Source organism: Dama dama, chromosome 3, assembly GCF_033118175.1.
Source record: "Dama dama isolate Ldn47 chromosome 3, ASM3311817v1, whole genome shotgun sequence".
Taxonomy (NCBI): domain Eukaryota; kingdom Metazoa; phylum Chordata; class Mammalia; order Artiodactyla; family Cervidae; genus Dama; species Dama dama.
In genome coordinates, this window is record NC_083683.1 from 29,584,813 (window position 1) to 29,597,256 (window position 12,444).

General features: G+C 41.7%; 1 protein-coding gene across 1 annotated transcript in view; it reads left to right on the forward strand.

The window, feature by feature from the left end:
- The window catches only part of METTL25 (methyltransferase like 25), a 121,553-nt gene extending 110,859 nt beyond the window's left edge, over positions 1 to 10,694 (forward strand). Inside the window, exon 13 of the mRNA XM_061125298.1 lies at positions 5,606 to 10,694. The gene's annotated coding sequence lies outside the window, so the exon portion shown is untranslated. The remainder of the gene's footprint in view (positions 1 to 5,605) is intronic.
- The last annotated feature ends 1,750 nt before the right edge of the window (positions 10,695 to 12,444 follow it).

A 12,444-nucleotide genomic window follows, 5' to 3' on the forward strand; every position in this document is an offset into this window, starting at 1 on the left:
GGAATACCCAGTACTGAAGATATCCCATGTGCAAACTAGAACCCTTAGGAAAGTTTCAGCTCAAGATCCAGAAGTGGTTGTTTAAGTCATAAGTGTTCAAGTAGTTACTGAGGAGGAATATCTCGAGAGAGGAGTGTTGAAAAAAATGTTATGCAGAGATTTATCTAGGAAAATATTAGTTGACAACAGACAAGTGTTCAATCTTGAAAATTTGGTGGAAGACCAATGATGGCAGCTGCCAGAGCCAGTTAACATCCTCAAATGGGCTGCTTTAGTTCAACAGCAGAGAATCAACGATGAGACGAAGAGTGGGGACCAGGGAGGAGGCTAACCCCTCTCTTCTCCGTTCAGCCTCCCAGGGTCTCCTTGTGGTCCACATGATGTCAGAAAATAAGCATCCTGCAGGGGAGAGGTTGACAAGTGGTTCCCTGAAAGGTAGCCAGGCTTCAGGAGGTATATGTTAAATGAAAAACATGATGGCATAGGGTCGTTGGTTTTCTCTGAAGAAGGATTTCCAGGTGCTCTTGGTGGAAAGGACAGCAGCAATGGGAGAGTGAGTGAGAAGAGGGAAGAAGCCAGTAGGTTAGATGTCAGAGCACGGACAGGCAAGATGGTGGGCACTGCAGCTACTGTGTCTACTTGGGAAGGATGACAAGGTGAAGGCAGGTAGTTCCGAGTTTTTGGTAATTGAGACAGAGGCCATGAGAGGCCTCTGTGTCCAGGCATGATCATCACCTCATCCCAGACAGTAGGTACTGCACACTTAGCCCCAGTCACACCCTTTGCCTTACCTTTTTGCCTGGTGAGCCCTGCTCACATTTCACAACCCACCTGAAATGTCATCTTTTCAGGAAAATTCAGGACTCTGGCGGAGCATATACCGGATAGTGGAAGGCTATTTTTAAAGTAGTGGAAAATGACTGTACTAAAATAATAGCAGTAACAACAACATTGAACCATGAGTTGGGGAGCCTGTGTTCTGTTCTGGTTTTGCCACCAACTATGTGACCCTGGGCAAGTGACTTCACCTCTTCAGGCCTCAGTTCTCATTCATACAGTGGGAGAGTTTATATAATGAGAATCAGTGAGAGACATTCTGTTATGAGAATAATGAGAGAATTCATATAATAAAAGCCAATGAGCTCTGTGATACTTTATGCGAGCCTGTGACACCTGGGTGTGCTGCCCTAGCGTGCTGTCAGGACTGGCAGAAACCCCTGCCAATGAATCAGCATCACGGAGCATCCCAAAGGAATCATAAAACAAGCCTACAGGCAGCCTAGCTTTCCCTGGTGAGTGCCCTCAACAGCAGAGCCTGATTGGTCTTACAGGACCAGGGTGGTTCCCTTACCTTGGACTTTCTAGGGGATCCATTTAGAATATCTCAGAATCTTCAGGATTGTTTGATTACCTGTTAACTCTTAGGGAGGTGAGGAGAAGTAAAGAAGTGAAGGGAGTGAAGGGGGAAGGACTTTGCAGAGTGGACTTAATGTCCTTTGTCAGCCTCTTCCCTTTCCTGATACTTACCCACATCACTTCTTATTTCCCTCCCACAGTATCATTCAAAGGGATCCCTTCTCCATATTCTAAGGATAGTTCTGTTATCTGTGCTCATAGGTCCAAACCCACTGCTCTAGTACTGAACAGGAGCAAATACCTAAAACAATAAAGTATGTGTTTGAGAAGTGAGAAAAAGGGCAATGATCGCTAGACTCTGTGTCCTGGATCAACGTCAGCCTTCTTCTTTTCCTTTATATTATAAAGTTTGAGGTAAAGATCCTGATGAAGGGGAGACCACAGTTCTACCTCTCCAATTCCGTCCCTCCTTCACTGCCCACTCACAGCAATCAGATCCCTTCCCACCATCCCAGCAGCTGGCATCCACATCACTAGGATACTTTCTTGACTGTGATATAGGGTCTGCCATTGTTGAAGAATCCCTTCCATAAACTTTCTTAAACTACAGATGTCATTCAGCCCAACTAACCATATTCTTCTCTCTTCGCCCATATCTCCTCTCAGAGGGATGAACACAGAGAGCCATGTTTAATGCCCGAGACTCTTGGGACCGTAGGTGATTGGAATGTGGGCACACACCTGGTCAGTGTAGCCTGGATCCTTGATGTGACCTGGCTCTACAAGAAGAGTTAAACCTATCAGATTCTCCTTTCTCAGGAATTTGAAATAGACAGCAGTATGGAGTAAGAGTTGAAAGGTCATGGTATATGAAGAGATTCTAGAGGCAGTTGTTTGATCATGTGAGCCCAAAGTTATCAGGGTCAGAAATTATGAATGAGCAGATAAAGGTGTCCTTAGAGAGAAAGAGATAAAGCCAATACAGAGAGAGAACCAGAAAGGCCAAAAGATTGAGGGAGATGGAGAGAACATATGACCTCCAAGAGTTGCTTCCCAGAAGCCAAAAGAGACACTTGCGCCTCCCACTGTCTTCTCTCTCTGCCCTCTGCGAACTCTTCCCTATTTGTCCTTTAACTGTTGTTGTTTTGTGTAGTTGCTAAGTTGTGTCCGACTCTTTGCAACCTTACGGACTGTATCCTGCCAGGCTCCCCTGTCCTTGGAAGTTCCCAGGCAAGATTACTGGAATGGGTTGCCATTTCCTCCTCCAGGGGATTTTCCCAACCCAGGGATTGACTCCACATCTCCTGCATTGGCAGGCGGATTCTTTACTGCTGAACCACCAGGGAAGCCCCCTTTAACTATTAACCTTTTCCATTGAAGGCTCTGTCCTTCGGCCTTTTTCAGGCCATGCAGGTGGCGCTAGTGGTAAGGAATCCGCCTGCTAGTGCAGGAGACATAAGAAACTCAAGTTCAATCCCTGGATTGGGAAGATCCCCTGAAGGAGGAAATGGAAACCCACTGCAGAATTCTTGCTTGGTGAATCTGGGCAGAGGAGCCTGGCAGGCTGTAGTCCATTGGACAGAGGAGCCTGGCAGTCTGCAGTCCATTGGGTCGCAAAGAGTCAGACACAACTGAAGTGACTTAGCACATACACACACACTTTCCATGGGATGTGGTCTTGGCTTCCAAAAGCCTATATCTGATGGTGCTCAGATCTGAATCTCTATGCTAGCTCTCTCTCTCTCTAATCTCTCCACTGAGCTCTAGACCTGTTTATTCATCTGCCTGATGGACACTGCCATTCCCCATGAGCATTCCACCAGCACTTCAAAATCCACATGTCTAAAGTCAAACTTCCAGTCAAACCTACTCTTCCTCTAAAACTCCTTTTCAGTGAAAGAAACTTTCAGTGGAAAACTAAAATAACCTTGGACTTCTGTCTCCTTGGATCCATTGGAATATTCAGTTCAGTCGCTCAGTCGTGTCCGACTCTGCAACCCCATGAACTGCAGCACGCCAGGCCTCCCTGTCCATTACCAACTCCCAGAGTCCACCCAAACCTATGTCCATTGAGTCGGTGATGCCATTCAACCATCTCATCCTCTGTCGTCCCCTTTTCCTCCCGCCTTCAGTCTTTCCCAGCATCAGGGTCTTTTCAAATGAGTCAGCTCTTTGCATCAGGTGGCTAAAGTATTGGAGTTTCAGCTTCAACATGAGTCCTTCCAGTGAACACCCAGGACTGATCTCCTTTAGGATGGACTGGTTGGATCTCCTTGCAGTCCAAGGGACTCTCACATCCATACATGACCACTGGAAAAACCATAGCCTTGACTAGACAGACCTTTGTTGACAAAGTGATGTCTCTGCTTTTTAATAGGCTGTTTAGGTTGGTCATAACTTTCCTTCCTAGGAGTAAGCGTCTTTTAATTTCATGGCTGCAGTCACCGTCTGCAGTGATTTTGGAGCCCAGGAAAATGAACATTAAGTCACAGTCATTCAGCCTCCAACATTTCTCGTCGCTGCTCCTCTTCTCCAGTCCCCCTGCTGCTGTCTTAAGCTCAGAGCCTCATAACTGCCCTTTTGGTTTCCTTGGCATCAATCTTCTACCCTGGCTTATAACTCTTCTGTGGCTTTCCCATTTTCTTACAGGAAAATCCAAACTCTTAAGCTGTGGCGTCCAGTTCTTCCATGATGCTTCCCTGCCTACTTCATCCGCACTGTCCTTTGCACTCCCTCTAACCCCAGTTGCAAATGATTCAGACTTTCTGCAACTCCCACGGCATATCAAGTGTTGCCTCCATCTGGACTTCGCTCTCCCGGATCCTTCTTCCAGGAAGGCTAACATCCCTTTCTCTTCCTGTCAACACTTTCCCGTGTTGTTCTTCGGTATTTATGAGCCTGCCCCCACATTTAAATCCCTAGCCTTTTATTACACCCCAACTATACTCTGCACAGATGACTGTGACAGCATCAATATCATAGCACTTAATTTTAAAATGTTTGTATTCCTCTGTTTGACCTAGAAGGGCAGGAAATCTATCATTTTTACTGTTTGTCCTGTGCCTAGCAGTGAAGGCATCCAGAACATGCCGTAGAGGAAAGGAAGGAAATGAATACCTTGATCCTCTGGGGGTGGTGGTGGGGTGGTGGGGACCAGCTTACCCTCTTAAAAAAAAAGAATAATACCCAGTAAGTGAGGTCATGAAATTTTATGGTCATAATTTAAAATGTCCTCCAAAAAGAAAAAAAAAAAATCTCTCCTACAGAGGGCAGAAAAGGGCACCATCCTTTTCCTCAGAAAGTATAGTATCTCTTCGGCAGCTGGAAGTGGAAACCCCTCAAAGATAGGCAGCCTATTTCTCATAATGACAACTGAGCAAGATGAAACAATTTCCTGAACTACATAGAGACCGGCAAAAACACAAAGATTTTTTTCATCTGCACCCCTGTCTTATTGAGAGGCCTGGGTGGGATTTGATCCATTGAGGTCCTGGTAAGCAAGGTGAAAATACAGCCCCTCCCAAAGGACTGGCAAAGCTCTGTCCCCGCTGCTATACTGCGGAGCGTCCAGTAGGCCCTAAGTCGCTGAGCGGCCCCTGCTGCTGGCCAGCTTGAAGAAACGCTGGAGAACAGTTCAATAATTTCTGCTTAGGATGTAATAAATGGCTCATTTAACCCAGGTTGGAGAAGACTGCTGCCCCTCCAGCCTGGATCCCTGGGCTGAAGTGCCGAAGGAGAGACTGGGCCTGTGCGTCTGTCCCCGGGCGTCCCTCCGTGTGCGCTGTGGTGTCCAAGCACCCGCTCATGCGTCATGTCCTAGTGCAGGAGGGAAGGACTGGCTGAAGCCCAGGAGGCATGCTGAGAGAGCTCTTGGGTGGAGGGCAGAGCTGAAAAAGGCACAGGGAATGGGCAGGGGCCCTTCCAGAAGGGTTGCATCAGCCATGGGCTTTGCACTAATAGCTCCTGGGGGAGGGAAGGGCCTGAGAGAAGGACTATTTGCCTGCCGGAATAAAATGGTGAATGCAAGCTGAATACATTCTCCTCAAGAGTGGGAAGCCACTTGATCTCTGCATTGTGAGGACGATCGTTGTCCTGGACTTGTGCCAGGGGAGTTGGAAGGCCGGCAACGCGTGTTTCCGCCTTAGCCGTCCTGCTGCCCCAGCGCTGCAGGCGGATGGAAAGCCCAGGCTTGCACAGGCTTCCCAGGTGTGTCTCTTCCCTTTCTGGCTAACACTTTCTTACTCCCCAGGTGTCCTCCTGTGTCAGTTACTGCCGGCTCACATTCTGCCCACACTTCCACCACCACCCCAGCGAGGGGGCAGAACACCGTCTAGGTCATGGCCACGTGGTCGTGAGAGCAGGTGAGCAGTGTTGCCAGGCCTCCTTCCTTATCTGCCCTCAGTTCCGGGCCGAACCGACTCAAAGGCAAGAACCACAAGAAAACCATCGACTGTCAGATTCTGACTTAGAGCGTTGTCCAGTCTCACATGTTTAATAAAGGCTTTGAACTTTAATTATCAATATATAATATGTATACATCATAATTATGTATGGTATAAGATGAAATAGCCCAAAGCTGGCAATACTGCAATATTCTAAACTGAACCATTAAAGATACTCTGAATGGACCTCACAGGCTGGAGGACAGCATAAGCAGTAGGTTTATGAATGGGAATACAGAGGGCAGAGCTAAACCATTTCTGTGCCAAGGACCCCTTGGGCCCCTTCTCAAGCAATTTTTACAAATATATAGTGAAATACAATGCTTTGGCCATTTGGTGCAAAGAACCAACTCACTGGAAAAGACCCTGATGCTGGGAAAGCTTGAAGGCAGAAGGAGAAGGGGACATCAGAGGATGGACTAGTTAAATAGCATCACCAACTCAATGGACATGAATCTGAGAAAACTCAGATAGTGGAGGACAGAGGAGCCTGGCATGCTGCAGTTCCTGGGGTTGCAAAGACTTGGACACGACTTAGCAACTGAACAGCAGAATACATAATGTGACAAGGGAAACTAATCATATTGAGATAGTTAACAACAAAGTTTTTTAAATTTTTTAAAATTCAGTAATATGTGTGCTTTTTTTTTTTTACTCATTAAATAATATTAAGTAGCAGTTCTAAAAGCCACTGTGATTTTGAAGTAACAGCCAGTGTAAGAAATACCTGGAGACATCAGCCACAACTGCAGTAGGACATGAAAATATCTGCACCTTCTCTTGGCAGTAGTTTCATGTACTGCCAGTCCTGCTGAAGTTTGTTGTCCACATTTATAATTGAAGGAGACACTGAACTTCAGTCAGAGGTTAGTGAAAATAAAGAAGTAAGTTGTGTTCAGGATCCAAGATTACGGATGACCTAAATTCTATCTGTGGATCCCCTACATTGGGTAACCCTTCAATCTGTGGAAAACAGGAAAACAGACTACCTAAAATAATGATTATGAATAGCAATTCTTCCATATTTGGAGGAATGATATCTTCCCAAATCAGCACAAACTTCTGCCTACACTGCGTGATAAACAATGATTTCAGGAGTACGTAGGTTTTTGAAGGATATAACTGTTCCTTTATTTATTTAAAATGTTAAATTTTACAAGGCTTACTATAAAATTATAGTAATCAAGAATGTGATATTTGTGTAAAAGCAGTTATATAGGTGAATGGAACCAACTGATGAATTCAGAAATAGATCTACACATATATAGTCAGTTGGATTTCTGATAAAGGTGTCAAAGCTTTTCAAGGGATTTTTAAAAAATACTCTTTTCAACAAGAAGTGCTAACCAACAATTAGGTATCAAAATGAGAAAAGAAAATCTCAACCCTTACAACATATCACATACAAAACTTTATTTGAAATGAATTTTAGAGCTAAATGTACTAGGAAACTGGAAGCCTTCTAGGATAAAATGTGGGAGGAAATACTTGTTACCTTTGGTTAAGGAAAGGTTTCTTAGAAAAACAAAAACCGTTAAGCCATAGTGAAAAATTTGACAATTGGTCTTCATAAAATTTAAAATGACTGCTCTTCAGAAGAAAATGAAAAGCAGGACCCAGATTGGTAAGAAATATTTGCAAAGCACATTTCTAATGAAGAGTTTGTAGACAGATTACATAAATAGTGAAATAAAAACTCAGCAAAAAAGAGAGGCAAAAGATTTGCACCATATTTCACCAGAAAATACATACAAGCAGCAATGAACACATGTAAAACTATTCAATATCACTAATCATCAGGAAAAGATGAACTAAAGGAGATAACCACTACATGCCCATTCAAATGGCTAAAATTAAATGGATTAATACTACTCACTTGGAGACAACCAACAGAGCTCTAAAGATTCCTGGTGGAAATGCAAATGACACGATTATTTTGAAGAACAGTTGGCAGATTTTTATAAAATGGAACATACTTACCATACTTAGCAACAATTCCAAAGATGTGTACCTAAGAGAAATGAAAACAGAGGTGCATACAGCAAATGTTAATTGTAGCCTTATTCCTAGTAGCCAAAAGCCCATCAGCAGCAGAATGGATAAAAATATTGTGGTGTTACAATATACAATAGAATGCTTCTCAGCAACAGCTAGCAATGAACTACTGATACCAGCAACAATATATGTGAATTTCAAAAGCACTGCTGTAAGTGGACAAGCAAAATAGGCTGGACACTTGCAGTACTCCTGTATCTGTGACATTAACTCAACATTCTAGAAAAGGCAAAGCTGTGGAAACGAAACAGATTGGATTGGTTGCCATTGGGCTGTGGGTGATGGGAGGAATTGCCTACAGGGTCATAAGGGAACTTCCTAGGGTGATGCAAATGTTCCATATGTTAGGTTGGGTGTGAACACACAATTGCATGTGTGTCCGATTTTAAAACTGCCCTTTAAAAAGGCAAATGTTATTGTATATATGATATGTATCTCAAAGCCTGACTTACAAAAATTTTTAAGTTTTATCAAAGAGAACTTGTAAATATTTTGTTACCAGAGCTAAACTGTCATGTTAGAGAATTCAAAATCAGGATTTTCCACCCAAAATGAAAATAGGCATTTGTCTGTACTCTAAATACAGAGAAGAACAGATGTATTGGCTCAGTATCTTATTGGGTTTGTATGCTATTTGGAAATTGGATTGTTTTGACAGATTACTTGCTAGCCAGGAAAAGCATTAAGGGATTATTTGTCCACTGTGTTTTCAGATTTTTTCCCTAATGATAAAATCATTTGAAATACAAGAGGGCAGCCAAAGTAATTTTACTCAGGGAGATATTATTTCATACATAGACACGTCAGAAACAGCATAAGCAAGAAAAGAAGATTACTCCAATTTTTAACATGTTTAGCTTATTTCAACAGCAACAAACAATTTCAATCCTAAGTAGCACATAATTCAGATTTCCTTTTAAGAGTTTCTCAACTTAAAGACTTGAAATCATTGGTTAATGTGGGCGTTGTAGACTTCACATTGCAGTTTGAATCTTTACTTCTCGATGCTGCTTTAATGCTGACTATGTGAGGATGCCATCTGACTATGTCATTGTTTTCACTTGTGTAATGTCTTTCCACGGTGCTGTAGAATGGTTTGCTTTAATAGAATTCAATGTATTTCAAGAATGTCTTTGCAAATAAAGCAAAGAAAAGCTTTAAAATCTTCATAAAAGCAATATTCTTCATTTATTTGTTAATAGAACATTAATGTTACCTACCTTATCTAAAAGAGTTTTTTTTTTTTTTTCCCCCAGTCCACAGTTTGTAGAATGAAAGAACCACCACTTATTTTAAATGAGTTTCTGTGCAACTATCAAATGAATTAATGTTTACCTTTGTGCTTTTGTATTGTCATAACATTGGTTGTTTTAATGAACTGGTGGTAGATAATTTAGTTTATTTTTACTTTTTTTTTTTTTTGCCAGAAAGCCCAACCAAACTGCTAAATCAGTGCATATTTTTATGTTTTTCCATGGATATACTTGATCTTCAAGTAATTATTTGCTGATTTGCTGTATTTACATGAAGTTTATTCTTTTCTATCTCTAGGTCTGCTGCCATCTAACACACTAGCTGCTGGCTATGTGGGAGTATTTAAATTAGTTAAAATGAAATTAAAAAATTCAGTTCCTCACTCATACCAGACAGATTTCAAGTGCTCAGCGGCCATCTGTGGTCTGTGGCTACCCTCTAAGACACAGAACTTTCCCGTCATCACATGACTTCTATGGAGCAGTGCGGATCTAGATCAGCGTCAGAAAACTGTCTTTTTGTAGTAAATCCTGTAGCGTTTATGGCCAACAGGTAAAATTGAGGTTACTACATAGGCACTACTTAGGCATTTGAAAAGTACGTCTATTTAAAAATGGAAAAGACATTCCTGCAGGCAGTGAGGAGCAGGCAGCAGACTGGAGCTGAGCCATAGTTTGCCCACTGCTGGTGCCAGTCATTCAATCCTTTATTCAGTAAGAGCGTCTTTTTTGAACAGATCTATGTTTTAAGCACTGGACTAAGTATTAAGTATAGCATAGTGAACAAGAAACATAGTCTCAGCTCTCATGTAGCCCAGAACTTAACAAGAAAGGCACCCTAACAAAAATTGCACAATTTATTCTTTTAACAACTGAAATGAAGCTAAACAAATACCAGGGGATCCTAAACTGGATAAAACATTGAGTTGATTCTAAAAATTATCTGTAACTAATATTTTTTTTAGATACAGAAACTATTTAGGCTTTCCAGCTGACCCATTTGAAAAAGGCATTGTAAAAATTAATAAATCGACATAATATTTCTAAATAATCTGATGTTCAAATATATTCTTACATACCATCTGTTTTATGTATGTGGAATTGTACACCCAATGACAGAATTATATCTGTATAAATATAATTACATTTGTTATAAATGTAACATTTATTGATGTTTGGTCTTTTGTCTTCCTTGTGTAGCATCTTTTATAAGAATTAAAGTGTATAAATTAAATGTTTCCTTGTAACCCAGAAAAACTTGCCACAGATAAACTCCTAAAATGGCCCACGTTTTCTATTAATTCTTTTTATCAAAATTCAAATTGAGGCCATTATTAAATGAAATAATGTGATGCAAATAAACCTAGGATACTTTGACAGGTATCTGTTTTAGAACATATGTCTTCTTTTCATTTATGAGAGCTCAGTATACATAATCCGCACAACAACAAAAAAACATATATATACTATATTGTCTTCCTATGTATTGGCAGTGTCTCTCAAGATTATATTTGATTTTCTGAGCCCCTTATTGCACTTTGCAGTTCTTTTAAATGTAGGCTTTTTTATGGTGGTGTCAAGAACTTGCTGTGAATCTAAATATTTAATCACTGAGCATGTATGAGAGGGAATTGAGTGAGCAGAAGCCATTCTAAATTGAATACACACCTTGAATGACAAATAGGCCAAACTGAAACTGTTTTGAGATTAAATCATGTGCTATATATCTGCTTTGTCTCAATAAATAAACCCCAAACTGTTAAATGCAGCTGATTATACACCAAGATAAGGATGAAATAAAGGGGATGAAATATTTCCTAAGGTCATGACATGGAGTTTTAATTCTTCAGTTTCACTAAAATTAACAGGCCCAGGAACAAATCCTGCTGACTCAGGTTTCAGTTCAGTTCAGCTCAGTCGTGTCCGACTTTGCGACCCCGTGGACTCCAGGCTTCCCTGTCTATCACCAACTCTGGAGCTTACTCAAACTCATGTCCATCAAGTTGGTGATGCCATCCAGTCATCTCATCCTCTGTCATCCCCTTCTCGTCCTGCCTTCAATCTTTCCCAGCATCAGGGTCTTTTCCAATGAGTTAACTCTTCGCATCAGGTGGCCAAAGTATTGGAGTTTCAGCTTCAGCGTCAATGAACACCCAGGACTGATTTCCTATAGGATTGATTGGTTGGATCTCCTTGCAGTCCAAGGGACTCTCAAAAGTCTTCTCCAACACCACAGTTCAAAAGCATCAATTCTTCGGTGCTCAGCTTTCTTTATAGTCCAACTCTCACATCCATACAGGACTACTGGAAAAACCATAGCTTTGACTAGATGGACCTTTGTTGGCAAAGTAATGTCTCTGCTTTTTAATAAGCTGCCTAGGGTGGTCGTAGCTTTTCTTCCATGGAGCAAGTGTCTTTTAATTTCATGACTGCAGTCAGCATCTGCAGTCATTTTGGAGCCCCCAAAAATAAAGTCTGACACTGTTTCCATCATTTCTCCATCTATTTGCCATGAAATGATGGGACCGGCTGCTGTTTCACTCTCCTCTTTTATTTCATCAAGAGGCTCTTTAGTTCTTCTTCCCTTTCTGCCATAAGGGTGGTGTCATCTGCATATCTGAGGTTATTGATATTTCTCCAGGCAGTCTTGATTCCAGCTGGTGCTTCATCCAGCCTGGCATTTCACATGATGTATTCTGCATAGAAGTTAAATAAGCAGGGTGACAATATGCAGCCTTGACATACTCCTTTCCCTGTTTGGAACCAATCTGTTCCATGTCCATTTCTAACTGTTGCTTCTTGACCTGCATACAGGTTTCTCAAGAGACAGGACAGGTGGTCTGGTATTCTCATCTCTTGAAGAATTTTCCACAGTTTGTTGTGATCCACACAGTCAAAGGCTTTGGAGTAGTCAATAAAGCAGAAATAGATGTTTTTCTGGAACTCTGTTGCTTTTTCAATGATCCGATGGATGTTGGCAATTTGATCTCTGGTTCCTCTGCCTTTTCTAAACCCAGCTTGAACATCTGGAAGTTCATGATTCATGTACTATTGAAGCCTGGCATGGAGAATTTTGAGCATTCCTTTGCTAGCGTGTGAGATGAGTGCAATTGTATGGCAGTTTGAACATTCTTTGGTGTTGCCTTTCTTTGGGATTGGAATGAAAACTGACCTTTTCCAGTCCTGTGGTCACTGTAGAGTTTTCCAAATTTGCTGGCATATTGAGTGCAGCACTTTAAAGCATCATCTTTTAGGATTTGAAATAGCTCAACTGCAATTCCATCACCTGCACTAGTTTTGTTCATAGTGATGCTTCCTAAGGCCCACTTGATTTTGCA